This window comes from Bos indicus, chromosome 10 (genome assembly GCF_029378745.1).
Source record: "Bos indicus isolate NIAB-ARS_2022 breed Sahiwal x Tharparkar chromosome 10, NIAB-ARS_B.indTharparkar_mat_pri_1.0, whole genome shotgun sequence".
NCBI classification, from domain to species: domain Eukaryota; kingdom Metazoa; phylum Chordata; class Mammalia; order Artiodactyla; family Bovidae; genus Bos; species Bos indicus.
This window is the reverse complement of record NC_091769.1, coordinates 80,189,189-80,216,682: the sequence shown is the minus strand read 5'-3', so window position 1 is coordinate 80,216,682 and position 27,494 is coordinate 80,189,189. Positions and strand designations below refer to the sequence as shown.

The following is a 27,494-nucleotide window of genomic DNA, read 5'->3' as shown; positions in this document are numbered from 1 at the left end:
TCACATGTGCCTGCGTATGCACGCGCACACTGGCTCACTCACAGTTTAATGGGGCTTTGAGAGGAAATCGTAGTCTCCAGTGCATAGGAAAAGTCCTGGAGCCAGTTCTCTAAAGAGTGGGAGTGGGGAACTGGGCCAGTCACAAGATTCCCCTTAGGCTGCATGTCTGTCCCACCTCCAAAAGGCCATCCTTGCTCCTCAGCTGCTCCGCTCTGTCACCAGGCGCCCCTGCCCAGTCTGACAGTCCCACGTCCACAAACAAAGCCCCCCAGCGAGCCGCTCCTTTCCCAAGCTGCTGAGGGGTCTTCTGGGGATTGGAAAGGATTGTTTCTGGGCTGTTCCAGCCCTGGATGATGAGCTCAGCTGTCTCCTCTTCTAGGAAAGCAGGCAGGGCTTCTAGGAAGGATTTACTGCAACAGAATATGGCTGCTGTCCACCACCTCCCCCAGTCACCCCCGTCTTTCTTCCAAGCCAGAGGCTGAGGTTGGGGGAAGTTTATAGAGAGGATGCTGGGAAAAGATCAATAAGCCTGTCCTGAGTGATTGAGAAACTGTGGAAAGGCAGCAGGAACCTCTCTTCACGCCCAGAATTGGACATCAGTGGCGACACTGTAAATGCCAGCCCAGAGAAATGCGCCGCTTCCATCCAGCCCGGGTGCCAGGCACTTGCATCTTGGCCTCTGGTGATTAAGAAGGGAGAGCCCAGTGCCCGTTTGTCCGCCTGTTCCACCAAGGTTGTGAAGTCCCTCTGTATCCCATCAGAGTTCATCTCTCCTCTCTTTGAAGCCTCCGTGGACAGGCTCTAACTGGTTCCTTTTACAGTTTTTTTCTATTGCTGAGACAACTTGGCCCCTACCCGGAGCCTCTGCCTGCCTCAGCCTCAAGTATCCAACGTGATCACAGGCTGATGGGAGCCTGAGAGCCAACCGTGGGCCAGGCCCTGTTCTAAGGGTGTCTCCTGTATTAACTCATTGAGTTCTCACAACAACTCTGTGAGACAGGCACTGCTATTATCCTCATTGTGCAAATGAGAATACTGAAATTGCCCCAGGTCATACCGTTGAAGAGTAGAAGGGTAAGGATTTAAACCTGGAAGCTGGGTTCTGGAGTCCTGTTCTTAAGGCCCCATTGAGGGCAGAATCAAATGGCCCTGGTTCTATCTGTTCAACTGCTAGTCCAGATGTGACCTGAGGCCTCAATCTGACCACAGGATTCTGTCTTGCTCCTGCGCTTGGGTCTCTGCTTTGGAGACCTCCGGGTATGCCCATCTCTCTAGGATATCTTAGGATGCCCTATTGTAACCATGCTCCATTTCAAGTTCCAAAATCCCACCCCAAGCTCATTCTGCTGGTCATGGCCATGGACCGTGCTGATACTCAGAGGATAAGATTGGTGTCTTACTCATCTCTGGGTCCCACACAGAGCCCCTGGTGCAGTGTTAAACACACAAGAGGTGTTCAATTTATATTTGTGGAAGGAAATCAGTATAGAAATGCTCCGTACCTCAGTTTGCCCATCTGGACAATGAGATAATAGCAAATAGAGTTTTGTGACAATGAATTAAGTGAATCTATATAAAGCACATAAAACAGAATCTGGCACGTGGCAAGTACACAGCAAATGTGAAAGCGTTAGCTGCTCAGTCATGTCCAACTCTTTTCGACCCCATGGACTATAGCCCGTGAGGCTCCTCTGTCCATGGAATTCTCCAGGCAAGAATACTGGGGTGGGTTGCCATTCTCTTCTCCAGGGCATCGTCCCGACTGAGGGATTGAACCTGAGTCTCCTGCATTGAAAGTGGATTCTTTACCACTGAGCCACCAGGGAAGCCCATTCTGTAAATGTAAGCAGTTGCTATTTTCCATGTAGATATTGTCACTCCTCTATAGAGGTGGATGAGCAGCCTGGTAAAGACTGTGGGCTCTGGGTCAGGAGCTGGGAGTCTAATCCTGGCTCTGCCACTTCTCAGATCCATGATCATTGGCAATTGACCTAACTTTTCAATATTTGTTTTCTCATTTGAAAAATGACATAACAATACTTGTACCTCATAGGTACCTCACAGAATTAAATGACATAAATATATGCTAAATGCTTGGCATAGAGAAAGATCTCCCTGAATGACAGTCAAAAAATTATTAGTATTACTACCGTGGTTCTTTGAAAACTGGGGTGCATATATTTGAAGCACGAGGGTCACTTAGGTCTCTCCTTGCAACAGAGACCTACCTTGGATATTCCAGAAAGACCTGCTTGCTCCTTTCTCCCTTCCCTTGAACACCCCATCCTTACTGCATCATTACCCTCACATATATGGTGGAATAAAGGCCTGGGGGTTCTGCTGTTCCCTTATCAAACATGAAAGCAGGGCCTCCTAAGGCAGGAAGGGGGATTGGTTTTTTTGTATTTTTAAGGACTTATTTGTTTATTTATGGCTATGCTGGGTCTTCGTTGCCTTCTCTGGTTGTGGTGGGTTGTGGCTACTCTCTAGTTGCCATGCACAGCCTTCTCACTGTGGTGGCTTCTCTTGCTGTGGAGCACAGGCTCTAGAATGCATGGGCTTCAGTTGTTGCAGCACGTGGGCTCTCGAGTGCTGGCTTAATTGTGGCACATGGGCTTAGCTGCTCCAGATGTGTGGGATCCTCCCAGACCAGGGATCAAACCCCTGTCCCCTGCATTGGCAAGTGGATTCTTAACCACTAGACTGCCAGGAAAGCCTGGAGGTTTGGTTCTTTTTTTTTTTTTTTGGAGGTTTGGTTCTTGAAGAATGAGGAAAGCATCCATTTCCTCACTCCTGGGATAGAAGAGACACGACATCACAGCTGTCCAGAAAGAAGGGCTTGGCCAGGTCCCTCTGGGAAGGAGACCTCCAGAGAACACGGAGGGTGGGCTTTCTCTGACCGTCTGGAGGTCACTTGCCACCTGTATCTTGTCTGGCTCCACACAGTTCTAGTTTTCCAGGCTTCATTCCTCTGGTGGGATCCCCTAGTGACAGGAGAAAAAGGGAAGTGACCAGAGGGCTATGCTGGGTATCTGGCTGGCCAGACAGTCCCACTTCCCCAGGGCTCAGCATTCCCAATCCAATGGCCCTTGGAGATCCCCAAAGATCTTCCTGGGCAGAGCCAGAGCCTCACATGGATGCAGGTACCCAGTGTTCCTCAGCGACAAGGAGAGAGATGCTGTTGCAGACATTTGATTTGGGGGACCCTGGAGAGCAGCAGAAATGAAACAAGCCACCCCCTCTCCCCCACTCACCTCCCCCACCATTCACATACACACAGCGAGGCAAACACTCAGGGAAGGACGGCTTCAGACTAACGGGGCTGTTGATGTTGAATTGATTTTGAACCATCAGCAGGATCTCTGGTTATGACATTACCATAGAGTTGTTTCTGGAGATATGTCTACATTGGAGAGGAATTCTGGAGGGTCATATGAATGGAAAAGCCAAGGAGCCAGCTCCCATCTCCCTCTTCATTGGTGAATATGTGTGACAGGGAAGCAAACGGCAGGGGGCATCCACAGGACCCTGCTGGAAGCATGTGGCTGCCGTTCTGCATGCCCAGCTCAGTAGAGCTGCGTAGGGGACCGTCACCCCTCACCCCTGCTTCCAGGGCTTCCTCCTTCCTCCTCTCCCCGCAGCCCTCATGTGCGTGTCAGCCTGTTATTGAAGCCCAAGCTCACCCCTCTGTGGCTGACTTCCCTGAGCAGCCTCCCTTAATCCACTGTGGGGAGGGTGTCACGACTCAGCCTCCAAAACATGAAGAAATAGGAACCAGGGTTTTAACTTGTGTCAATAGGAAGGTGAGAAGAGAATGGCGATGTATGTAATGTATACGGTGACAGGACCACAGTGGAGAGAGGAGGGGAGGCTGGCTGGCTGGCTCTTCTCAAGTGGAGCAGTCACCAAGTAAGGACTTCATGAGGCTGAGCTCAGGCCCCTGTCATTGTCCTTCTGAAAAGGCCCTTCATGTAAGGGCGTTGAAGATGGGACATCCTGATGACTCCCCCTCCCCCACGGTCAGCAGAAGATGGCTCACGAGAGCGGTCCTTGATGGTTAGCTCAGCTCTAAACATGTCCTGAGAGGTGAGTCAGTATATCAGACACTCAGGTAGAAAGGCTGCAGGGACCTGGAGGAATTAACGTTGGATGCACTTCTTTGGGCCTTCCCAGGTAGCTCAATGGTAAAGAATCTGCCTGCAATGCGGCAGACCTGGGTTCAGTCCCTGGGTCAGGAAGATCCCCTGGAGGACTGCATGGTAACCCACTCCAGTATTCTTGCCTAGAGAATCCCATGGACAGAGGAGCCTGGCGGGTTACAGTCCATGGGGTTTTGTAGAGTCAGAGATGACTGGAGCAACTGAGCACGCACACACGCACTTCTTAGGCAATGGGCAACCAGGTGAGGCAGCAGGTGGTGTCAACATTCAGCACTCCGCGTAGATCTGTCCACACCCGTGGTAGGAGCCCAGAGGAGGAATCCAGCTCTGCACCGCAGTCTTGGGAGGAGATCAAGGGTTCTGAGCCCTAGGGGCCTTCGACACAGACCAGCCTTTGGTGGAGCACCTGCAGTCTCCAGGCTTTCTTTGCTCTGGGAACCAGACTCAAGGCAAGTGACCCCAAGCCCTATAGGGCCAGTGGGTGGGAACACCCTGTAATGGTGGCAAGCCAGGTGGAATTATAGGTGTTGACGTGAAGAGTGGCCAGACTGGTTTCAAGCTTGTCACGTACCCGTGGAAAACTGGCTCCATTTTTTAACAGCTGTCACCTTGGCCCCACCTGAGCCTGGGCAGACCGGCTGGCCAGGCAGTTTGATGAGATACGGGGTCACTGTATTCTTAGCTTTCCCTCCATCAGATGGCAAAACCTTCCCAGACCCACAGAGCCGGACAGACACGCGGCTCTTCACGTCTCACTGGAGGGACAGGCCAGAGCCCGAGGCCAGCACAAGCTTTCAGAATCAGCAGTTGGGAAGATGTGCTAATCAGCGGCCCTGGGGTGATCCATGTGGGGACACAGAGGGGATAAATGTGAGGTGCTGGTGGAGGCAGGGAGGGAAGTTTTGAATTGGGGTTCAGTCTGAAGTGAAAATAAATGTCAGCGCAACGTTGACAAATGCACACCGGCAGCACAGATCTGCCTGCCTATGGAGTGTGTGTGGGGGTGGGGGGCGGAGGGGAGGTGTATGGGTGTCACTTGAAAAGCTAAGTAAAAGGGAACACATGAAAAACAAAAAAAAATAGTCCTTTCTATCCCTGTAACCATTAGAAAGAAAATGAAGTCCAAATTGCGTTCAGGGCTGCTGGGACAGAGGAAGAGAAGCAAGAATGGAAAAAACAGGCCATAAAGATGCCAGGGCTGCTTAAGCAGAAACATCTGTTGAAGTCATAAGACTCGGGGGCCTGGTCAGGCTTCTAACAAACCCAGGAAGAGGAGAGTCTGTGCTGGATCAGGACGAGCCCCGTCCGCCCCGTGCAGGGCCCCTGGGGCCAGCATACGTGCAGCGGAGATACCTTCTCGAGGGCTCAGCCCCGGCCTGGCTTCCAGCAGGAGAGGAAACAGGAGGAGAGGGCGGGAGAGCCGTCCCCAGGTTAGGAGGGGCCTGCGACAGTCGTGGGGGCAGGGACGTGACAGCAGTTTTGAGAGTATATTGATTTCAAGCTTTAAACTCGTTGAGGTTGCCTGGCGAGCCACAAGTCTCAACTTCTGTGTGAAAGAAAGAAATATGACGGTAGGGGAGGGAAGGGTCAGTTGCTGACCTGTACAGGAGCCAGAAGGCTGGCTTTGCTGTTTGCAAATGGAGGCCACTCTCTTATTTGTGATTTTTGCCCGGGGCCAACTGTCTGAGGCCTACCTCTTCCAACAACCCACAGAAAGGGCAGCTAGCACGTACTGACCATATATATCCCTCTCTGGACCATGTTCTTTATCAGTATCACCTCATTTAATCCCTCAGCAATCCCATCATCCCTGGAATGGGTAAAGACTTGTCTGGCATCTTTGGGGCATTTCTTTGACTTAATATTTTCATCTTAGGAGGAAACTGAGGCTTAGAAAGGTTAAATGACTCATCCAGGTCATCAGCCAGCACATTCCAGGGAATACCTGGGGACTGTCCTTCTCTCTTCTCCCTGAAACTAAAGTGAAAAGTAACTTCAGCCAAGCATTACTGGGGAAGCAGTTCTGCGAGCCCAGCATTCAGAAAGACCTCGAGCTCCCTGTAGACCCCATTACATTATCCTGGGAAAGTGGGGGGAAATACTGCTACAGAAACATCAAGATAGGACATAGGGGAGTGGGTCGACCCCCTCAACCATATGGGAATCCTATAGTGTCTCAAGGAAACACAGAGATGATAAAAGAAATGAAACCCAGACTCTGTACTACTTGCTCGTGGGAAATGGTTGAAGTGCTGTTCATAAGGTTCCATTGCCAAGGTCAGAGGCGGTGTCTTCTCTTCCTAGAAGCCCCAGCTCTCAGCCTGGCCCTGCCTGGCCACATACTCCAGCTCCTACACCCACAGCATCCATCCCACCACGAGGGCACTCATGTCCTAGTTTCACTTATGGGGAAACTGGAGATGAAAGGCTATGACTATTGGCTTCAGGATTCATGATTGGAGGTCTATAGATCCTCTCTAGAAAATGCAAAAGTGAAATAACAGCAAGAGGTCTGGCTGAATCCCAGCCTCCTGGGTAGCTGGCCTGGGGAAGCCAAGGATATTATTATTGTTCTCCGAGCAAGCAATTCTGTGCTGCTACCATTTACTAGGGGCTTCCCTGGTGGCTCAGTGGTAAAGAACCCGCCTGCCAATGCAGGAGACACAGGTTCGATCCCTGGGTCAGGAAGATCCCCTGGAGAAGGAAATGGCAACCCACTCCAGTATCCTTGCCTGGAAATTCCATGGACAGAGGAGCCTGGAGGGTTACAGTACATAAGGTCACACGTTGAACGTGACTGAGTGACTAAACAGCAAACAACAACGATTTACTAGGGTTGGAGCCTACTGGTGCCAAGCCCCATGTCACGTCAGTCAAACCTTTAGGATAGACTACAGCATTTCTGCTTTCAAATGAGGAAACTGAAGCTCAGAGAGAGGGTTTCACTTACCTAATGTCACACAGTTACCGACTGGCAGATCTGGACTAGAATCCGTGGGGTCAGAGATGGAAGCACCCCATGTCCCTTCCTGTGCACCAATGTGTCTCAGACTCAAGTGTGCCTTGGATCCGCTGGCCATCTCGTTAAAACATATTTCCTGATTCAGCAGGGGCCTAAGATTCTGCCCCTGTAGCCAGCTACTGCTGATGGCCATGCTGCAGGCCCCTGGATCACATGTGAGGAGCAAGGATCTTCATCCCCCTGCCTTCTTTAATTCATACTTATCTGTGCCCTTGGGGCTGGCATGTCCTGGCCTCTTTGATACAACTTTGCCACCAGAATGCACCCAAAAACCACCCATGTGTCCCAGTTAGCTACGCTTAATTACTGTTAATCATCTCACTCCTCCTTGCTCCTTGGGTGACTGCCGAAAACCTAACATCATCTCCGGGTGAGGAAGACTGGCAGGGTCTGCTTGAGAGAGCCACAGAGGGGATGGTGGCAGGGAGTAGTCGCTCCCCAGGGCCAGGATAAGACTTTGATACGATCCTGTATCTCAGGGGAAATCGACGTGATGATATCTCCCCCGGTTGGTCTCTCCCACGAGCTGACAGGAATTTCCTGCTCAGACTAGCAGAGGAACTCGGGGTTTGCTCCTCCAGGGCCAATCTTGGTGGGAAAAAGAACACAAGCAAGAAGGCAGAAGTGGCTTTTGTCTGAGCCGCATGCCTCGGGTTCATGGTTCTGCTCCATTTGTAGCCAGGAGGACCTTCTCTGGCTTTTTCGCCCCGGCCTCCAGGGCTGGCTCTGAGTACAGACCTTTCAGGAGGGCTGGGGTGACCTGCATTCCACAGAAAGGAGGGGCTGGGAGAGGCTGGGGCTCAGGTCTGCTCAGGAGCACAAAGACAGGCTAGAAAGACAACCCAGAAATCCCAGACCCTGCAGTCTATCTGCCGACAACTCTCCTTTCAACAGGTGTTACCGAGGGCCACACACAGGTGCTTGGCTGGCACAGGTGTGTAGCAGAGACCAGGGGTCCCTGCCTGTAGCCCCATGGAGCCCACAGCTAGAGGGAGCTGATCTTTAAGTAGAGAAATGGAGTTGCATGGAGAAAATGCCAAGTGTCTGCGATGCTGGGGTTACAGGTTCTGAGTCTACAATTCCTCCCAGGCCATGTTGATCACCCAGCCCAGCTCTCTTCTCTCCAAGGTGAGACGGCCACCTCGTTGGGTAGACTTGCCCACTCTCACACTGACTTGCAAACATGGACCTCCCTTTCTTCCCTGGCCAGCCTCCCTGACACCACCCTTTTAGAACCCACTGGACATCTTGGTGAAAACCAGAGACACACATGGGCTTGTGCTTCCATGGGCATCTGGAACTTATCAGCACAATGACTGGCCAGGTTGTTCCTTGGGAACTCTGCAAACGTTTGCCCTGATCAAGAATAAATGTATGTGCGGAGGGGAAAGGTCAGGTCAGACAGGGAGGAGATGAGAGTTAAGGCTGGGTGTGCAAAGTGGAGGAGGGACTGAAACTGAGGTGCTGCTGCAGCCTGGTTATCCCAAACTCATTACCACCCAGCCTCCAACTGCCCCCCGGGTCAATCATCACCCTTAGAGCAGGAAGATTGAGGCTCTGTCTCTCCACAACAGCCTGAGAGTTGGACTTCAATCTCCCCCATAATTCTCTTCTCTTTTCCAGCCTAGGAGGTGCAGGCTGAGGGGAGGGGGTTTGGAGGAAGGCTGATCGCAGCAGATTCACTATTCAAGGAAAGGCGTCATGCGCTGAGGACGCTTTGCAGGGAGTGAGGGGATCTGCCGCGGATGGGCCGTTGTCTTGGAGACGCTAATGAAAAGCAGGCCTCGGAGAGGTCCCAGAACCCCCGTGGGCTGAGTTATCTCCCCCTTCTGCTGCTCCCCTCGCCTCCCCACCACCAGCCTCAGATCAAACTCTCCGAATATTTATAAAACCTCTACCAGAAAACAGAGAAAGCTAGCCACCCAGCCAGGCGTCTGCCCACGGCCTTCCGGAGCTGCTTGGGTGTCACTCTCTGACGACGTGGCTCATTATTCTATCTTTCTTCCTTGCAGTGAGCAGGGCAGCTAGAGCAGAAGGGAGAAAAGAAAAATGCTTGTTTTGCCCTGTTCCGGCTGGTTTTGAATGGGGTGATTGGCTTGGAGTTTAGGGGCCTTATTTTGGGCAGGTCATCCTTGCCCCGCCACTCCCGGATCTTCTGCCCCTAGTCTGTTCTCCCCTTGCTCCCCGCCCTCTGTGAAAGCTGGGCCCCTCCACTCAGGCCCTCCTTGGCTGTGTACTCAGTGCCCGTCCTGGCTGTGGCCCGCCAGCCTCTTGCCTTCTCGTCTCTCCCTGTGAAAGACAGAGGAGAGGCTTGCTAAGATGCGCTCTGGTCTTCCAAAATGAAAATATAAGGGATTATGGGGATTGGCAGCAGGAGAAGCTGGCCTTCTGCCATGGTGGAGTAGGAATTGGGCTTATTCTTTTTGAATTAAAGGGGATACAGCAGGAAATCAGAGCTGGTCTGAGAAAATCCAAGGGACCTCTGGTAATCACATTTTTTTTTTTTTTTTGGCTGGGTGGTTATTAAAATGGATAGCAAGGAACTTGAAATACATGGGGTCTACTGGTGGGCTGCAGGTCTGGGCTCTGTCCTGCTGGTAAAGGGGAGGCACCATGTGCCCAACTGATCAGTACATCATGTGATTGCCCTGCATGACAGCCCCAGCTTGTGGGTGACACAAAATTCCATGTAGAGGGGCAGCAAGGGGATGTGGGGAAGTCCTGCATTAGGTTAAGAGAGCTGACTGTAGTTTTAGTGTCATTTCAAGAGTTTCAGCCTGGGTAAGTTACAGAACCTGTTTTTCTTGATTTCCTCATCTTCAAAAAGCGAGGGTTGGATGAGATGGTCTTTAGGGTCTCTTCTAGTCCTGTTAGTTAGTCCATAGTAACATCGAATGGTATAAAGTGCTACATGAATATAATTCACGGGCCAAATGTGGGGTCCAGGTGGTAAACCATGCAGGTGAGAAATCAGGAGGATTAATGGAAGTATTGGGAAGCTTTCATGGAGGTGAAATTTAAAGTGTACCTTGAAGAATGAAAGGGATTTGGACAGGAGAAAGTTGATGAGCTGGGGGCAGATGAGCAGTTGTTGGGAGCAGGGGAGGAGGTGAGCTGGCTGGAGTCAAAGTAGATGTTGAGAAACACTAGAAGGTAAGGCTTGATGAAGATGGGCAGTCCAGGCAGTGGGGAGCAGCGAGAGTGCAGGAGAGGAGAGTGGAGGCTTGCTCTCAGCAGTGTGACAGCTCCTGCTTCTCTTGTCGGTGAACCTACTCTGAGTGATGCCACCCACACCCCAGCAGTGGGAGGCGAGAGACATCAGGGTCCGTGATTGGAGGTCAGGGCCCTCAACCATCGGCTCACGCGGCCCCAAGGAGGCTTGAGTTCTGGCTGAGGGATCTGACTCTTCAGAGACACTTCCTTTTGTCACCTTTCTGCCAAGGAGGCCAGCCAAGTGGCACAGGCTGGTGAGGATTAGAGTCAGGGAGTGAGAGAAGAGAAAAACAAGTTCCCTACTGTGTCAGGAGCGTGAGACGGTGACACCTGAATGACCCCGAGGCACGAGGTGTCGGACAGATGCCCAGTCTGGGACAGGGAGATGCCTGAGCGCACTGAGGACTCTTCTAGGAAATCTGGAGGCTCTTCCTCATTGACTACCTTCCCCCTCAGTGGGCACCCCTATCCAGGGACAAGAGTGGCCCTTGCGGTGGCCCACAAGTTAGGGGTCTTCTTGCTCTCCTCCAGCCACAGTCCAGCAGCCATGAGCCAGGAGTCCATGTGGGTAAAGGGACACTTCCCCCCAAACCCACACATGCTCTGCTCCAGACCTAGCTTCAAGTACTCAGACCCTGGAGTTTCCTGCTCAATTCCCTGAGCTTAATCCCAAGGTCAGTGCAGATCTCTAACCTATGCCTGACTTGCCAACAAGAGTAGACTGTGCTACGGTATGCATACCTATGACCCTCAGCGGTGACCAAGTGGTGGGCTTTGGGTGGTGTGTGTGTGTGTGTGGACCTGGAGCTTGAACATGTGAGCTGAGTGTACAAACATGTGCACTCAAGACCCTACCAGACGGAGCCAAGCTATGAAGCCAGCCCTCTGCTTAGGCCACCATAATACAGTAGGGAACTCCAAGGAGTCCACAAATTCTAAATTCAAACTTGGCCTTCAGGATGTCATGAAGGTGTATTTGTCAAGGGTAAGAGGAGAGAACATGATATTTAATAGTTTGTTAGCTTGATTTGTACTTTCCTATATTTAGACGTGTGGGAGCAGGCCTCTGTTGTATTCATGGCTGGATTCCAAATGTTAGAGGATGAGTCTAAGTTTCCTACCAATTTTACAGTCCTTCCTTCAACTTGCAAGGCTATTAAGGATCACCTAGTCTCGGATGAGCTCATCCCCTCCTGGCAGACCTGCAGGTACCCTAGGCAAGCTTATGGGCAAACCCAACAGAGGCCAGGCCTCGGTGAATCGCCTCTCTCCCTGCAGTCAGTCTCAGAAGGCACAGCGACACGGAGCACAGGCCCACAGAGAGTCTACCAGGTATGTTACTCTGGCCTTGATCACGTATTGATCGTAGGGATCCTGTGTGAGAATGCAGGGTCTGCCTTACTGGGAGGCAAACTCGGCCCCTGAGTAATTTTGAGGGAACCTGGAGGATCTCCTTAGCTTCCCCCATGTTCTGTGTCTCCACCAGTGAGGCCTGAAATTTCTATATAAGCACCAAGGCCTCTCAGTCCCTTCTGTCTCTTACTCTGTGCCTTTGCACAGATCGTCTGTTATACTCTGAATGTCCTTCTTCCACCCCATCCTAAAGACAGACTGTTCAATACAGAATTGCCTGTGAACCCAGTCAGAAGACATCCATCCCTTCTCCTCCAAAAAACCACACTGTCATTGCAATTACTATTGGAAAAGTAGTTAATGCCCATGGAAAAGATTACATATCCTCCAGCAGGGTAGAAAGTCAAACGCAGAGGCTCCCTCACCTTACTGAGGCTCAGATGCCTGTCTGCAGAGATGACCATGGAAACACGGTGGTTGTGTCCCATGCAGAACTTTCTGTGTGTGTCTAAGGCTAGACTCTCTTAGCATTCCCATCTGTTACTGGAGAGCTCCAAGGGAAGGGGATCAGAGATGAGAGCACAATCATGCCTAGAAAGAACCTTGGAGAAATGGATCTGGTTAGAAGAGTCCGAAGGAGGTAAAGGACCTTGAGAAGAAAGCAGAGATATCAGCGGCGGAGAAGCACAGTCACAGGGCAAGCAACATGGATGCCACGAGAGGAGATAGTGGGAGGCGCATGTCAGGGGCAGCGAGGGGCTTGAGAAGGCGAGAACCAAGAATATAATCAGCAAGCGTGATCGAGGTGGCCCTTTGGGAGAAGCAGGGATAGAAAACAAGCCCAAGTGTTTAACAGCGCCTTCTCCGGGCTGGTCACTGTGCTTCCTGAGTATTAAGTCATTTCATCCTGACTCGAGTCCCCATTTGCTGATGGAAACAGACGGGCAGAGTGCTAAGTATTCCAAGGTCACACAGCTAGGACAAGGCAGGGATGGGGATTTGAGCCTGGGAGAGCAACGTGTGCTGGTTACTACCCTCCAGTCAGACCACAGTGGGTCTATGAGCAGGACATGAGGGTGGGGGATAGAGGGGTGGGGCCTCTGCCATGTCTGGAACTTTCCACAAGGTGTCCATGTCCACCACCTTCCAGAACATTGAGGGGGCTGAGGATGGAGAGACGATGAATTTAAAGGGGGAAATGAGAGGGTCCCAGAGCTCAGGCCCTGTTTTGTCCTGGGATAGGGGGAGCCAGCTGAGGCCTCAGGGAGGGCAGGGCTCGCAGCTGCTCTGCAGGAAATCAGTGCCTCCCAGGTGGTACCTTCCGGAAACCCCTTCAAAGCTTCACGCTGGCCCTACTGGGCCCTTTCCCTCTCTCCTGCTTCTGCTCCCTGTGGCCACCCTTCCCTGGCCACCTCCTCTTCCCGGGTATATTATCTGAACAAGGCACTTCACAGATCCCGGTGCCCTTGACTTTGGGGAGCACAATGCCATGAGCAGTTTCTTCTTCGCATTTTCTTTTTTCATTTCTTTCATGCATCCATGTATAAATTGAGATCATGTTGATTTGTAACATTATATAAGTCAGGTGTGTACAACAAGCATTTTCTTTCCTCTCTCCCCTGATGGATGGCCAGCCAGCTCCATTGGAAGGGATGTGTGTGGGGAACAGAAACTGGGGTCAAGAGTTGTGTCCCATGCTGCAGGCCCAGATCTATCCAGGCTGACTGGGGTGTGGCTGGTATGTTTAGAAACCATGCAGATAGGGTTGTCAGATAAAATAGAGAACACCAAATGCAACTGGGGTTTCAGAAAACAAGGAAATGATTTTTCAGCATACGTATATGCCCAATACTATACGGAACATGCTTTTAAACTAAAAAGTCATTCACTATTTACCTGAAATTCAAATTTTAATGGGCCTTCTCTATTTTCATTGGCCAAATCTGGCAATGCTACCCTGAAACAGAAACCCGCAGCTTGGCTCCCGGGACTCAGTTAAAGAGAAGCTCAGGCAGGTGTCGAGCCTTTGATCTAGTGGACCTGCTTATGGCCTTGTGCTCCTTGGATAAGAGAAATCTCTGAGTTATCTTGTTTTGTTGTCTGAGAAGCTTAAGTGCCAAGTTAAGAGGTCCCTCCTCTGGCCCACTCTGGCAGGGGGCCTATGTCTCCATGGGCGGTAGCCAGAGTGAGGCAGAGGGGTAGCTTGGCACTTTGGAAGCAGCTGGACAAAGATCCTGAAGCAGATTAGGGGCTGCTTCCTTGCAGGAGAGGCTCTGAAGGATCTGCCTTAAGATCCTTGTGTTTTTGCGGCAAGCGAGGAAGCGAGGCCAGGTGTACGAAGGGCAAGTGGGGGCGGTCCCGCTGGAGGGAAGCTAAGCCTGCAACCCAGATCACTGACTATCCCAGTACTTCCCAAGAGTTAGGTCTGGGGTAGGGTGACACATAAATGTATTAGTTATTCCTCCAGCGCACTCTCCTCTCCTCCTGTCTCTGATCACCCTTTGATCCGTCATGTGTTGGAAGGTACGTGCGTTGGGTACAGTGTCTAAATCCAGACTATTTTCTCTGAACACCTTTCTGGATTTTGGTCCTGTGACCTACTCCTTCCATCCTGACCTTGGCAGTTCATCATCCACGACTTTTCCCTATAATTTGATATAATCTTCAGGGAGAGAGGTTATCAAAAGACATTCAAAACCTGGGGCTCAGATGTGATGGTTTGTTTTTAGCTAATTGTGTATCAGGTCATGTAGGAGTGGGGCTGGCACATTCTGAAACCCCCATGAAGGCTGCCATGTCACACTCTCTCTGAGGGCACACTGCTTTGTTCATTTTTGCTTTCTCGGCTTTCACTTCCATTAGCGACGAGTTTCAACAGCTGTGGCAGCATTCTGCTGCAAGGGCAGCAGTGTGTCCGACTACGTGCTGATGACACACCCCACCCCACAGCATCAGGAGGCTCAGTGAGCTTGTTAGGAGTTTGCCTGATGAGAATGACCCACTGGACCAGCTTGAAATCCCACAAAGCAAAACAAATTCCACACCCAACATTCCCTCAGCTTTGATCCTACCCCCGAGGACAAATCATTCATTCATTCACTTATTAAATACTTAATGGAGCACTCACTACATGGATGGCTTCCCTGGGGGCTCAGACAGTAAAGCATCTGTCTACAATGCAGGAGAACTGAGTTCGATCCCTGGGTTGGGAAGATCTACTGGAGAAAGAAATGGCAATCTATTCCAGTACTATTGCCTGGAAAAACCCATGGACAGAGGAGCCTGGTAGGCTACAGTCCATGGGGTTGCAAAGAGTTGGACACGACTGAGCGACTTCACTTCAATTTACTCCACTTCACTTCACTACATGGAAGGCATTATTCAAAGTGTTGGGGATATAGGTTTGGAGAAAATAGACAAAGTCCGTATTTGTGTGTGTGCATGTGTTGAGGGGGAGATGACTAATAAACAAACACCATCTATCTGGTGACAGTAGTGTTAGAGAGAAAAATAAAGCAGTGAGGGGTGACAAGGCTGCTCTTCTCTGGAGGGAGGTGACAAACCCTTTTCTGAAAAGCTGATAATTTGGAAACCTGAAATGAGGAGCTAGCTACAAAGATCTAGGGGATAAAGCATTCCAGACGGAGGGATCAGCAAGGAGAGGGGCCTGAGGTGGAATCAAGCCCATCACGCAGGAGGAAGGACACAGAGGCCAGTGTGCAGGGCAGAGAATGAAGGCAAGAAGAGGCAGGGGAGGAGTAGAGCCGGCCACCAGGCAGGCCCTGCAGGCCACCATAAGCACACTGGCCTTTACTCTCAGTGAGGCTGGAAGGCCCGGAACACTTTGAGCAGAGATGTGACATGATCGGTTTGTGTTTTCAAAACAATCGTTCTGGCTGTGGTGATGAGAATAGTTTGAAGGGAGGCATGGGAGGCTGGAAGCAGAGACCAGCTGGAGGCTTTTGCAATAATCTAGGCAAGAGATGATGGTCACTTTGACCAGCAAAGGAGCAATCGAGGTGATAAGAGATGGTTGGATTCTGGGTTTATTTAGAAGGAATTGCGAGCAGGATTTGCCAGTGACTGAGATGCACGGTGTAATATTCCCAGAGGAGGCAAGGAGGACTCTAAAACTTCTGGCCTGAAAAACTGGAAGGATGGAGTTACCTTTTATAGATATGAGGAGACTGAGGGCAGAGCATGTTGTGAGGATGATGAGAACTGGGAGTTTGATTGTGGATACATTCATCTGAACATGCCCCAGAGCTGTATCCCAGTGGAGATATCAAGTAGGCAGTTAGAGATGCAATTCTGGAATCTAGGGGAGAGGTCCAGGCCAGAGACTCAGTTTGGGACCTGTTGGCAGATGGATGTCACTATGAGATAGCACGAGATCATGTAGGGAGTAAATGAAGACGGAAAAGAGAAGGGGTCTGAGGGTGGAGCCCTGAGGTCCTTCTCTGCGCTACTGAAGAGCCACGCTCAGAATTTGGTGGCAAGTCAGGTTACCCGCAGCAAAGGCTGGTTCTTTTTGGGTACAGATTTCCTAAATCAAGAACATCCTTGGGAGTGAGTGATGGCTGCAAATGGATTGCACACATATTCTATTGCACCTAGAGATGGGAAGATCTTGGTGTCCCAGTGAGACTTAAGGTGTATACAATGGGAGACCTTTTGAAGGCATGAAAGCCAGGCTACACAAGTAGATTGTGGGTGATGATGATCATGTGCTGATGACAGGCTCTGGGGCCTCATGAACCTGAGGTGTCGGCAAGCAATGTGTAGTGAAGTAGATCCCAAGAAGCTGGCTATGCTTGGGTGGGTGGGTGCTGTAGGGCGGGGTCCAGGCAGATTGGAAGAGAGAAGGCAGAGAGGAACCTTTCTGTGTGGTGGTTCAGGGAGTGGCCTCTGCAGTCAGGCTGACCCAAGGTCACCCCCAACAAGTTACTGAGCTGAGCTATCACCAAGGGGCTTAGTTAGCACTGAGCCTGCAAGTGACAATCAGTAAATGGCAACTGTTGGGATTGTTATGATCATTCATGATCTTAGGCTACTCTGTCTACATCCAGGTCTATTCAGATAAAGATTCGGGGAAAGATTTCAGAAAAAGCAAGGACAACACGTGGTCCCTTTAAGACGCCAGTCCAGTTCCAAATTCCAAACGGCTGTACTGAAGGTATAAGAAGGAGGAGATGTATTTTTATGAAGTCGGGAGTAGCTCCCTCACTGAGAGAAGTGCACCTTGGGAGAACGTGACTCTTGGCAGGGACACATTTTTGTCTCCAAATGAGAAGAAAAAGAGAAAGGCAAGGAGATGGACCAAAGGACAGAGCCAGGGAGGTGGGCGTGTGGGCTGAGCTGGTCCCTGTGTCAGCAAAGAGGCTGACCTCCACCACAGGGCACCAGGGAAGGGCTGCACTCCAGGACCAGCCTTATCCCTTCATTCTGAGACAAAACCTAGGCCTCAGCAGGGAAGCAACATGGCAGGGTGAATGGCCTGAAGGCAGAAGGGCTCAGACCAGGTCCAGGTAGGTGGAAGCTGCAATGTGGGATCTGGGCGGAGGTAGGAGGAAGGGGTGAAGAGAGAAGTAGGAGGAAGGGGTGAAGAGAGAAGTAGGAACCCTGGCTCGTGGCCTGGGATTTAGAACCTCATGGCAAGCACCAGCCTGAGACTCAAATTTGTTATTCTTTTTAAGTAAAACTCAGTGGAACAATGAGTAAAATCACCAGAATAATAACTTTACATTTCACTGTGGAATCATCTAGAGTAGAGGTGACAGGATTCATCCTTAGTTAATCCTTTTTGGGACTTCATTTTCAAAATGATTAAAGTCACAGACAAGGGCACGATAAGGTCTTGGGATGAGGAGGAACCAGGAGCTTTGCTTTAGTTATCCTGCAAAGGGGAGGGCAGTTCCTTGGGTTCCTGTGACCCTGGCCATGCAAAGCTAGCATTTCCCCCATCTCCTGGCCCATGGGTCTCCTCTGGAGCCATGGTCATCATGGAGATCAGTTTGGTTCTCTGGCTTTTAGGTTAAAGGTCAAGGCCTGAAAAGACTTGGACCCAAACTGGAAATTTTGCTTCCCTCTCCATGACTTCCAGCCAGTTCTGAAGCCCTTTCTGTTTGCACATATCTTGCAGAGGGCGTTGGTCTCTCCTGCTCTGACATAGGCTCTGGCCTCCTAAGCTTGCTTTCCAGGGAATCTCAGCAAACCACAAAGAGAATGGCCCTGTTTATTTCTCCTTCATCCAGGCTTGTTTCTAAATAAGATAAAATTAACTGTCTTCTCTTGCTCTTGAAATATCTGCATGCTGGGATCTGCTGTACTGAGGCCGTGGTGAGTTCAGAAAAGAGCACAGTAAAGAACAATGATTCTGAATGAAGAGGCAGAGATCAAGCTCAGGCCCATCTCTGACCCCTCGCTGACCTCACATCATGCTCCTGCCCTGAATCAAAGTCCAAACCAGATCTTGCCTCCAACACAGCTCAATCCAACAATAGAGTTCAGAGGAGCAATAGTGACCTACTTGTTAAGAGGCGAAGATATCTCCCACACTAGAAGCTCCCAAGTACCAAGGCCTGGATCATTGCCTGAGAATGTTTCCCTGCATCCCTCAGGGCTAGTCATGCCCACAGCTTTAGTGTCTGTGTCCCTAAAGTAAGACTCATTCCTCATCACCCGGCAGCATGAGAAGGATGCCAAAGAGACTTGCCTTTGAACAAGGATTTTATGTTTATGCATCCTCAGCCTTCCTGCAAAGGTCTTAACATCTCATTCTCCAAAACCTGGTGACCCACAAAGGATGAAACTGGCTGCCTGTTGGGCGAATAGGCCAGGCACAGGGGTGGCTGCTGGCTCCTATAGCTTTCTAGAATGAGCAGGGCAGAGGGCCCCAGCAGTTACTGAGCCTTCCTTTTGGGGATAGTCCCAGCTCAGCAAAGGTGTACAAAGGGAAGTAAGGAGGGGGTTATAGGGAAAGAGACAGAATCTGCGTTTCTGTGGTCTGAAATCTGTGAGGCTGGGGGTTGATCCAGTGATCAATTTCAACTTACCAAGTGGGGTCCAAGACACAAAGAAACATCCCCTGAGCTCATTTCACTCCAGATCAGCTGGACCCCAAACTTTTGTGGATTCTCAGCCTGGAGTCTGGCTGAGTCCCCAATCCCCCCACACCTAGCAGCCTGAGACGAAAAATCCCTCGCTAAATTGGCAGGCTTTCACCTCTCTCTGTGGAGCTCTGGAACAGACTAATGAGGTTACCACAGGTGCAGCCTTGCCATCAGCCATAAGAAAATAAAAGACTACTCTCTGTTGGAGAACGGTGATGGGGGATTCAAGCCCAGAACCTGTTCCTATGGGGCTCTCAAACCACGGGGCCATTTCAGTAACACATTCCTATTTCCCAGCCCAGGATCCATTGACCAGGCGGGCTCTCATTAGGACGGTTCTGGTGGATTCAACATAGCGGCCCCAGTGCCCCAGACACACTCAAGCAACCCTCAGGGTGCCACCTACATGGGCTGCAGAAGTCCTAGGTGGAGCCATCCTTAGAAAGAGATTAACAGTGATTTCTCAGGTTTATGATTTTAAATAAAGGTCTTCAGGGGAGTCCTGGGGCTTCACTCGTTCATCCATGAGCACATGCTGGAGCTTTGTTTCCAGTGGGAGAAACAGATAATAAGCAACAGGTACATATCTCATGTGTTATTTGGTGACAATCTTATGGAGAAAATAAGCTAGGGAATGGGGTTAGGGAGTCTTTGGGTAAGGGTGCCACAAATACAGGTTTTGTTTTGCTTTTTTCTTTATGTAGACTGTTTCCTTGAGAAGAGAATGAGCCAAGATATGGGGATTGGGGAGAGCAACCAGGGAGAAAGACTAGCATGTTCAAGGCAGGAGAAAGAGCAAGGAGCCCAGTGTGGCTGGAAAGGAAGAGAGAGGGCTGGGGAGATGGCAGGAGGTGCCAGCAGAGAAGGAGCAGGGCTCGATCATGTGGGCCTAGGGGCCCCTGTGAGCCCCTGGCTTTTCTTGAGTCAGATGAGAGCCACTGGAGGGTTCTGAAAACAGGGGGCACACAACCTCATATACATGGATCACTCCGGCTGTTGGGCTTGGATGGTAAGCAGAGTGAAGTGAAAAGAGGGCGCCTACAGCAGTGATCCTGGTGAGGGATGATGGGCCTCCACAGCCTGGGTTTGAATCCTGACTCCATCTCATATGAGCTCCATTACTTTGTGGTTTGTTGCTATGTCATGTCTGACTCCTGCAACCCCATGGACTATATCCCACCAGACTCCTTTGTCCTTGGGATTTCCCAGGCAAGAATACTGGAGTGGGCTGCCATTTCCTTCTCCAGGGGACCTTCCCGACCCAGGGATTGAATCCAGCTCTCCTGCATTTGGATTTCTTTTTACTGACTGAGCCACCAGGGAAACCCTCCTTTACTTTGGGTAAGCTATTTAATCGCTCTCTGCTTCTGCCTCCTCATGGGTGAAATGGACCAGCGCCCATTCTTCATAGGGCTCTTTCTAGGGTGGTTGCAAGCATTAAATGAGGTAATACATGCACAGTGCCTGGCACACAGAAAGTGTTCCAACATCAGCCATTATTACGCTGCTGCTGCTGCTGTTTGTGGGACACAGGCAGTTTAGAGATGGGAGATCAATATCTTCAGGGGCAAAGGATATCTACACTTGACTTCAAGGGTTTTGATGGACTTCCTAAAGAGCAAGCTTCAGCTTCTAACAAGGTGGGAAGCAGAGCAGCTGCTGACATAGTCCAGCCTGCAAGCTGTGAAGTCCTCAAGGCTGCTGGGCAGGGTTCATGAAGCAGGGCTGGGGCTGAAGCGTAGGAGACAGACCAAAACCCACTGTGGAATTGAGAGGCTCGGGGGACTGTTAGACACTTAGAAAAATCCACTAGTGTATTTGGATTAGAGACACTATCTCAAAAGGTTGACCAGACATTTTAGAATGGGTTACAAGCATTTCTGCTTCTAAGCCAGAGGACACAGGACAGAAACCAAGAACTTGAGGCTAAATTTTTGCATGGAAAACAACCCAGCTATGCACCAGGGTCTGAGGGGGTGTATGGACTAACAGACTTCTCCAGAACCATATGCTGTCTTATTGTTGGGATTGTGGTTTATCAAATCATTCTGATAGGCAGTGGGATGACATTGATATTCTCTAACCATGTCTGCCTCCCTTCTTCCCCTTAGGGGCCTCTCACACTTGTTTTTCCCTTCTTCTTATAAATGGGATTATCCAGTTCTTGAGTGAGTGTGGAGGGCAGGGGTTTGTCTCAGAAAACAGCCAGCCAACAACCAAACAACCAGTAACTGACTAATAACCAACCAACTAACCAATGGCAGAATAATGGGCCCTCAAGGATGCCCATGTCCTAATTTTTGGAACTTATGAACATATTACTTTCCAAGGAAAAGGGGGCTTAGGGTTATTAATTGACTAGCCTTAAAACAGGCATATTGTCCTAGATCATCCAGATGGGCCCAATGTAATCATGTGCCTGCATGCTAAGTTGCTTTGTTATGTCCGACTCTTTGTGACCCTATGGACTGTAGCCTGCCAGTCTCCTCTGTCCATGAGATTCTCCCCGAAAGAATACTGGAGTGGGTCACCATGCCTTCTCCAGGGGATGTTCCAGATCCAAGGATCGAACCTGTGATTCCTGCGTCTCTTGCATTGCAAGTGGATTCTTTACCGCTGGGCCACCAGAGAAGCCCAATGTAACCACAGGGTCCCTAAAAATGGAAGGGAGGCAGAAGGGGAGGACAGAGTGATGAGATGTGAGAAAGATTCAGCCTTCTATTACTGGTTTTGCAGATGGAGGAAGGGGCCACAGGCCAAGGGATGTGGGTGGCCTCTAGAAGCAGGAAAAGGCAGGGAACTGGAGTTGACCCTGGAGCCTACAGAGATAAACATGGCCCTGCCAGTACCCTGATCTCAGCCCGGTGAGACCCATGTCAGGCATCTGAGCTCCAGCACTGTAAGATAATGAATTTGTACTGTTGAAGCCGCTTCGTTTGTGGCAACGTGCTATAGCTGAAATAGAAAACAAACACCGTAACGATTTAAACTGTTCCACATGGCCAATCTCAGGGCTGCAGCATATGTGGTCCTCAGCCTGCTGCTCCGGCCTTAGCTCACAAGGTCCCCTGTCCTGTGCTCCAGCCAGTCATGGCGTCTTGCCACTCTTGAACTGTGCCTGCCTCTCACCTCTGCCAATGTTTGAGATTCCTCCTAGAGGGTCATTATGTCTTACAGTTGCACAGAGCTTTCAGCCTTGCAAAGCACCTTCCACAATAGTTCCGTATACTCAGAAGTTACCCTCTCACTACACAGAGGCCTCTTTGAGGGCAAGGTCCTAGACTGAAGTATGTATCTTGTCAGCCCTCGTATGGAGAAGCTTACACGCGTGCTGAGTCGCTTCAGTCATGTCCGACTCTTTGCAACCCCATGGACTGTAGCCTGCCAGGCTCCTCTGTCCATGGGATTCTCCAGGTAAGAGTACTGGACTGGGTTAGGGAGAAGCTAAGCTGTGATAAAAGTGGGCACAGGAGTGAAAACATGAGGGTCAGGAGGAGGTCACAACGTGTTGCCAAGGGCACTGGCCCTAACTCCTGGCTTAGCCACAGCTCTCAGACTCAGACTCCCCAAAGACAGGGCCATTCCTTGGCCCTTTAATTGTAGACAGAGTAAGGTGTTCAGTAAACAGTTGCTGGCAACATTTCCCTTAGGACTCTCCCCTGGTTTCTTTTAGGTCCTACCATGAGCTCTACCAGATGCTTTCACTCCAAGGACCTCCAGTTGAAGGACGCCTTAGAGAGAGTCTTATGGAGAGAGTCTTAATTCTGGGCACTTCTATAGTGTTGGACTCCTCTGTAGGTCCTGCTCTGGTCTCTACTCCAGGCAGGGCAGTCCCCGGGCTCGTCCCTGTCCCCATAGGTGGATGCAGGGCAGAAGGACCTGGGTGTGGGGAGCCAAGGCAGGCCCGCTTTTCCCTCTTTTAGGCACGGCCTGTCCTGTTACCCTGGGTCACTCTAGGTAAACAGGGGAAAGAAAACAATGTCTGTCAGCTACAAAATGAACCCATCAGGAAAGCAGTGTTACTGCCAAGTGTTCTCAGAGGGCATGGCAAACAAAGAAGGTGAAAACCTGCCTTTCACATCAGGTCCCAGTTCGGGTCCATGGGCTCTGGTGGCTCATCTGGGAGCAGAGACCTGGTGGCCCTTAAAGAGACCCCCTTTCTACTTGCCTGTCTCCACTCCTCCAGGGTTAATGGGCCTGTTCCCTCAGGCCTCAGTGAGAGGCTCCTGACTGCAGAGCCAGTCTGGGGCAGAGGCTGCTGGGATCCAAGCCGTGTTAAGCCGGGCTCCGTGGCAAACCCGGGAGCCCAAGGCAGTGCAGGCTTGCTGGCTGTGCCCTTTCGGCAGTGGCATTCCCATCTCCAAGGAAGCAGCCACCTCAACACAGGACTTCAGCGTCTCGTCCTTTAGGCGGGCAGAGGTGTCCCATAGCAACTGGGGCTGTGATCTGCATATGACAGCACTTTGCATCTATTCAGGACTTTTCCTCCCCCTGCTCTCTTTGAAATGAGCTTGCCCTATACCCAAGTTCCCTGTGAGTCCCATACAATGAAAACAGCAGTTGACAGGTTCCCTGTAACTCGTGAAATCTGAGTGCATCCAAGGGGAGAAAGAGAGCGCTCATTACTGAAACACAAAACGAGCGCCTTTCAAGGCGCGGCTAGTTGGCCCTTCAGTTTGCTACCGCTGACCCCGCTGCCCTTCTGAGCACAATGAGCAGAGGGAGGAGAGGGAGAGAGAGGTCTTTGCTCCTTAAGTTCCCAATTGATCACCCTCCTAACCCCTCTGGGGGCTTCTTCATCTAAACAATTCAGGTGACAGAGGTCAGGCCTCCAGCCATTCCTCTGGGGAGATCTTCGCTCTCCCTGAAGGGACTTTCCCAGGTGAAACAAAGACAAGCTCTAGAAGCCTCAAACAGACTCCTGCTGGCAATGAAACGGCAGAAACGGAGAAGGGGGAAATGAGAGGTGCCCAGAATCACAACGTGGGGCTCCAGCCCTTTCATCCAGCAAGGCCTCGACACCCTGTTCATACCCTGGGACTGGGCCATGCACTGCGGTGGCCCAGTCATGTCCAGACTCCAACATGGCAGCCAATGATTGTCTACTTAGCACGGGACTGGGAAAAGGAAGCTGTGTGAGGGGCGTAAGCTGCTCTATGTTGGCCCACACTGGTGTTCAGCTGATTAACCAGACATTTAATATGCCCCCAAAATCGAGGATGAGAAAGAGGAGGAAGTGAAGGCAGAAGAAGAGGAGGAAGAGAAAGACGAAATTCATGAAGTAGGCCAAAACAGTGCAAACTTCCAAAGCAAGCCTATAGAAAACTACGACCCATTCCTGAGGCTGTTCAAGGAGGACTCGGGAGGACCCAATCCTGCTGCCCGGATGGTCCACCCCACCGTGCACAAAGCAACACAGGACAGGGTAAATGAAAGAAATACACTGGCCCTGGGGCTTATCCCACCCAATCCTCAGAAGAGCAAGAGATGACTAAGCAGGATAGGGCTCTACTCTTTCATTTCTGATTCTAGAAGTGACTACGCACTCCTATTGTGCCAATGATCTGCTATCAGTTTACCTGGGGAGCATAGGCAATCACTTAACCACCGTGCTTCCAGTTCTATCACTGGGAAATAACCTACCACTTGCAAGTCTCTAAATATGCCATCTGGGTTCATTTTGCCATCTTCCTGCTGGAGTGTCCTCTACCCACTCCCTTGCCTGATAGATTCTTGCTGCTACTTCAAGCTACATATTTAGTGCTATATTCTTTATACATAGTTATATGTTAGCACTGTTCACATTGTATTATGGTGATCTGTTTACTTAGTTTTCTGTTACAAGACTATAATTCCTTCGAGGGTAGGATCACCCTCAGTCAATCATTATTGATTTTGGTATTGGTGGTGGTTAGCTATTTAGCCATCACCTGAAGAATTGAATTGAATCATGATTAGGATAATTGTTTCTTTTCAGGTCCTAGATTGGGATTCAATAACCAAGGACTTGTGAACAGGGCTATGGCACTACATAACTCTTGTGTTGCTCAGTCACTTAGTTGTGTCTGATTCTTTGTGATCCCATGGACTGCAGCACACCAGACTTCCCTGTCCTTCACCATCTCCTGGAGCTTGCTCAAACTCATGTCCATTGAGTCAGTGATGCCATCCAACCATCTCATCCTCTGTCATCCCCTTTTCCTTCTGTCTACTATCTTTCCCACCACGAAGGTCTTTTCTAATGAGTTGGTTCTTTGCATCATGTGGCTAAAGTATTGGAGCTTCAGCTTAAGCATCAGTCCTTCCAATGAATATTCAGGACAGATTTCCTTTAGGGTTGACTGATTTGATCTCCTTGCAGTCCAAGGAATTCTCAAGAGTCTTCTCCAACATCACAGCTCAAAAGCATCAATTCTTTGGTGCTCAGCCTTCTTTATGGTCCAACTCTCACATCCATACATGACCACTGGAAAAACCATAGCTTTGACTAGATGGACCTTTGTTGGCAAAGTAATGTCTCTGCTTTTTAATATGCTATCTAGGTTGGTCATAACTTTTCTTCCAAGGAGCAAGCATCTTTTAATTTCATGGCTGCAGTCACCATCTGCAGTAATTTTGGAGCCTAAGAAAATAAAGTCTCTCACTGTTTCCATTGTTTCCCCATCTGTTTGCCATGAAGTGATGGGACCAGATGCCATGATCTTAGTTTTTTGAATGTTGAGTTTTAAACCGGCTTTTTCACTCTCCTCTTTCACCTTCATCAAGAGACTCTTTAGTCCCTCTTTGTTTTCTGTCTTAAGAGTGGTGTCATCTGCATATCTGAGGTTATTGATAATTCTCCTGGCAATCTTGATTCTGGCTTGTGCTTTATCCAGCCAGGCATTTCACATGATGTATTCTGCGTATAAGTTAAATAACAGGGTGACAATATACAGCCTTGATATACTCCTTTCCCAGTTCGGAACCAGTCCGTTGTTCCATGCCCAGATCTAACTGTTGCTTCTTGACCTGCATACAGGTTTCTCAGGAGGCAGGTGAAGTGGTCTGTGATTCCCATCTCTGTAAGAATTTTCCACAGTTTATTGTGATCCACACAGTCAAAGACTTCAGCGTAGTCAATGAAGCAGAGGTTTTTCTGGAATTCTCTTGCTTTTTCTATGATCCAACGGATGTTGGCAATTTGATCTCTGGTTCCTCTGCCTTTTCTAAATCCAGCTACCTAATTCTAGGGACCCTATGCACATGGATATTATGAGAATGAGACCCCCAGAGCTATTCAGTATGGTGGCCCTGTTTATGAAACACCTACACAGGCACAATGGGGGCATCCAAGTACGAGGAGCTTCAACTCTAGTTGCAGAGAGGGAGCTAACACGGAAGGATGCAATAAGGGCGTTGGCAAGGGTGTCCTTACCTGTGGGTACAGCAAGAGTCCTGGGGAAAGACAGATCTGTTAGGACTACAGTTACTGGAAGGGTTTGGGGGAAGAAAGTAGAGCTTCCATTATTTATGATGATGAAAATAGGATTATAAGAAGAAGGTGTAGAGAGAGTTTTTAGGGTAGAGAAACTGTTCTGTATGAAACTGTAATGGTGGATACAGGTCATTATACATTAGTCAAAATCCACAAAATGTATACTATCATGAATGAACCCTAATGTAAATTATGGACTTTGGGTGATTTTGATGTGTCAGTGTAGGTTCATCACTTAAACAAATGCACTCACTCTGATAGTGGGGGAGATTGTGTGTGTGGGGGGGGACAGAGTATATAAGAAATCTCTGTACTTTCTGCTCAGTTTTGCTGTGAATCTAAAACTGCTCTTAAAAAAATTAAGTCCACTTTTTTTTACAAATGTATGAGTCCATTTTCAAGCATATTGAAAAAAAGAGCCAGCAAAATACATGGGGAAGGCACCAGACAACATGGCTTGACCGTAGATTGTGGAAAAGAGTATGCATTAGAGAATAATAAGAACTTACGTTGGGTTGGCAAGGTGGGGCCAGATGGCGAAGTCTTGAAAGTCAAGCAGAGAAGTTGGGACTCGATTTTGAAGAACACAAGAGGCTTTGTAGGTTTTAGAGCTGAGAAGTGATGTAATGAAAATTATAGCCGCAGAAGCAGAGTTTGACGAGTATTAAGAGAAACTAGAACATTCTCCCAGTCTTCAAGGCAGCAAGAGTTTCTCCCAGCCCTGCAGCCGTATGCTGTGACCTCATGATTATCTGTGAACAGAGCTATGGAAGATTGTAGTGGATCTGGCAGCAGTGGGTAAGATCCCGCAGTGTTCCGTGAGTATGGACTTGCTAGAAATGGATCAAGATCGCGTTACGAGTGAATCAGGCATACCATGTGATGCAAGGAGTGTACAAGCGTGAGGAGTTGGTCTGGTTATGCTGCTTTCTTGCTGTTTTAAACACGGCCTTGATGTTGCTTTCTTAACATCCAACAAGAACAATAGATAAGACAGTGCTGTGGACAACGGGCCACATCTACCTTCTTGTTTATTCTCTGGGTTTTTAGTACAGAGGGTGAGAGATGAAGATGTGGGTTTCTTTATAAGTTGCACCTTGGGAGTAAGGCAGTCGTTCAACAAATAGTTACAGACTCTGAGGACAGAGCAGCAAAACAAA

At 49.8% G+C, this 27,494-nt stretch overlaps 2 long non-coding RNA genes across 2 annotated transcripts; both read right to left on the bottom strand.

Annotated features, from left to right (window-relative positions):
- On the bottom strand, nucleotides 1-26,457 carry LOC109565279 (uncharacterized). The gene is made up of 2 exons (XR_011568664.1): nucleotides 23,029-26,457; nucleotides 1-2,984 (listed from the first exon to the last, which is right to left on the bottom strand). It is a non-coding gene; the product is annotated as an uncharacterized lncRNA (long non-coding RNA).
- On the bottom strand, nucleotides 9,122-22,795 carry LOC139185122 (uncharacterized). The gene is made up of 3 exons (XR_011568665.1): nucleotides 21,710-22,795; nucleotides 12,174-12,350; nucleotides 9,122-9,206 (listed from the first exon to the last, which is right to left on the bottom strand). It is a non-coding gene; the product is annotated as an uncharacterized lncRNA (long non-coding RNA).
- Nucleotides 26,458-27,494: the final 1,037 nt, after the last annotated feature.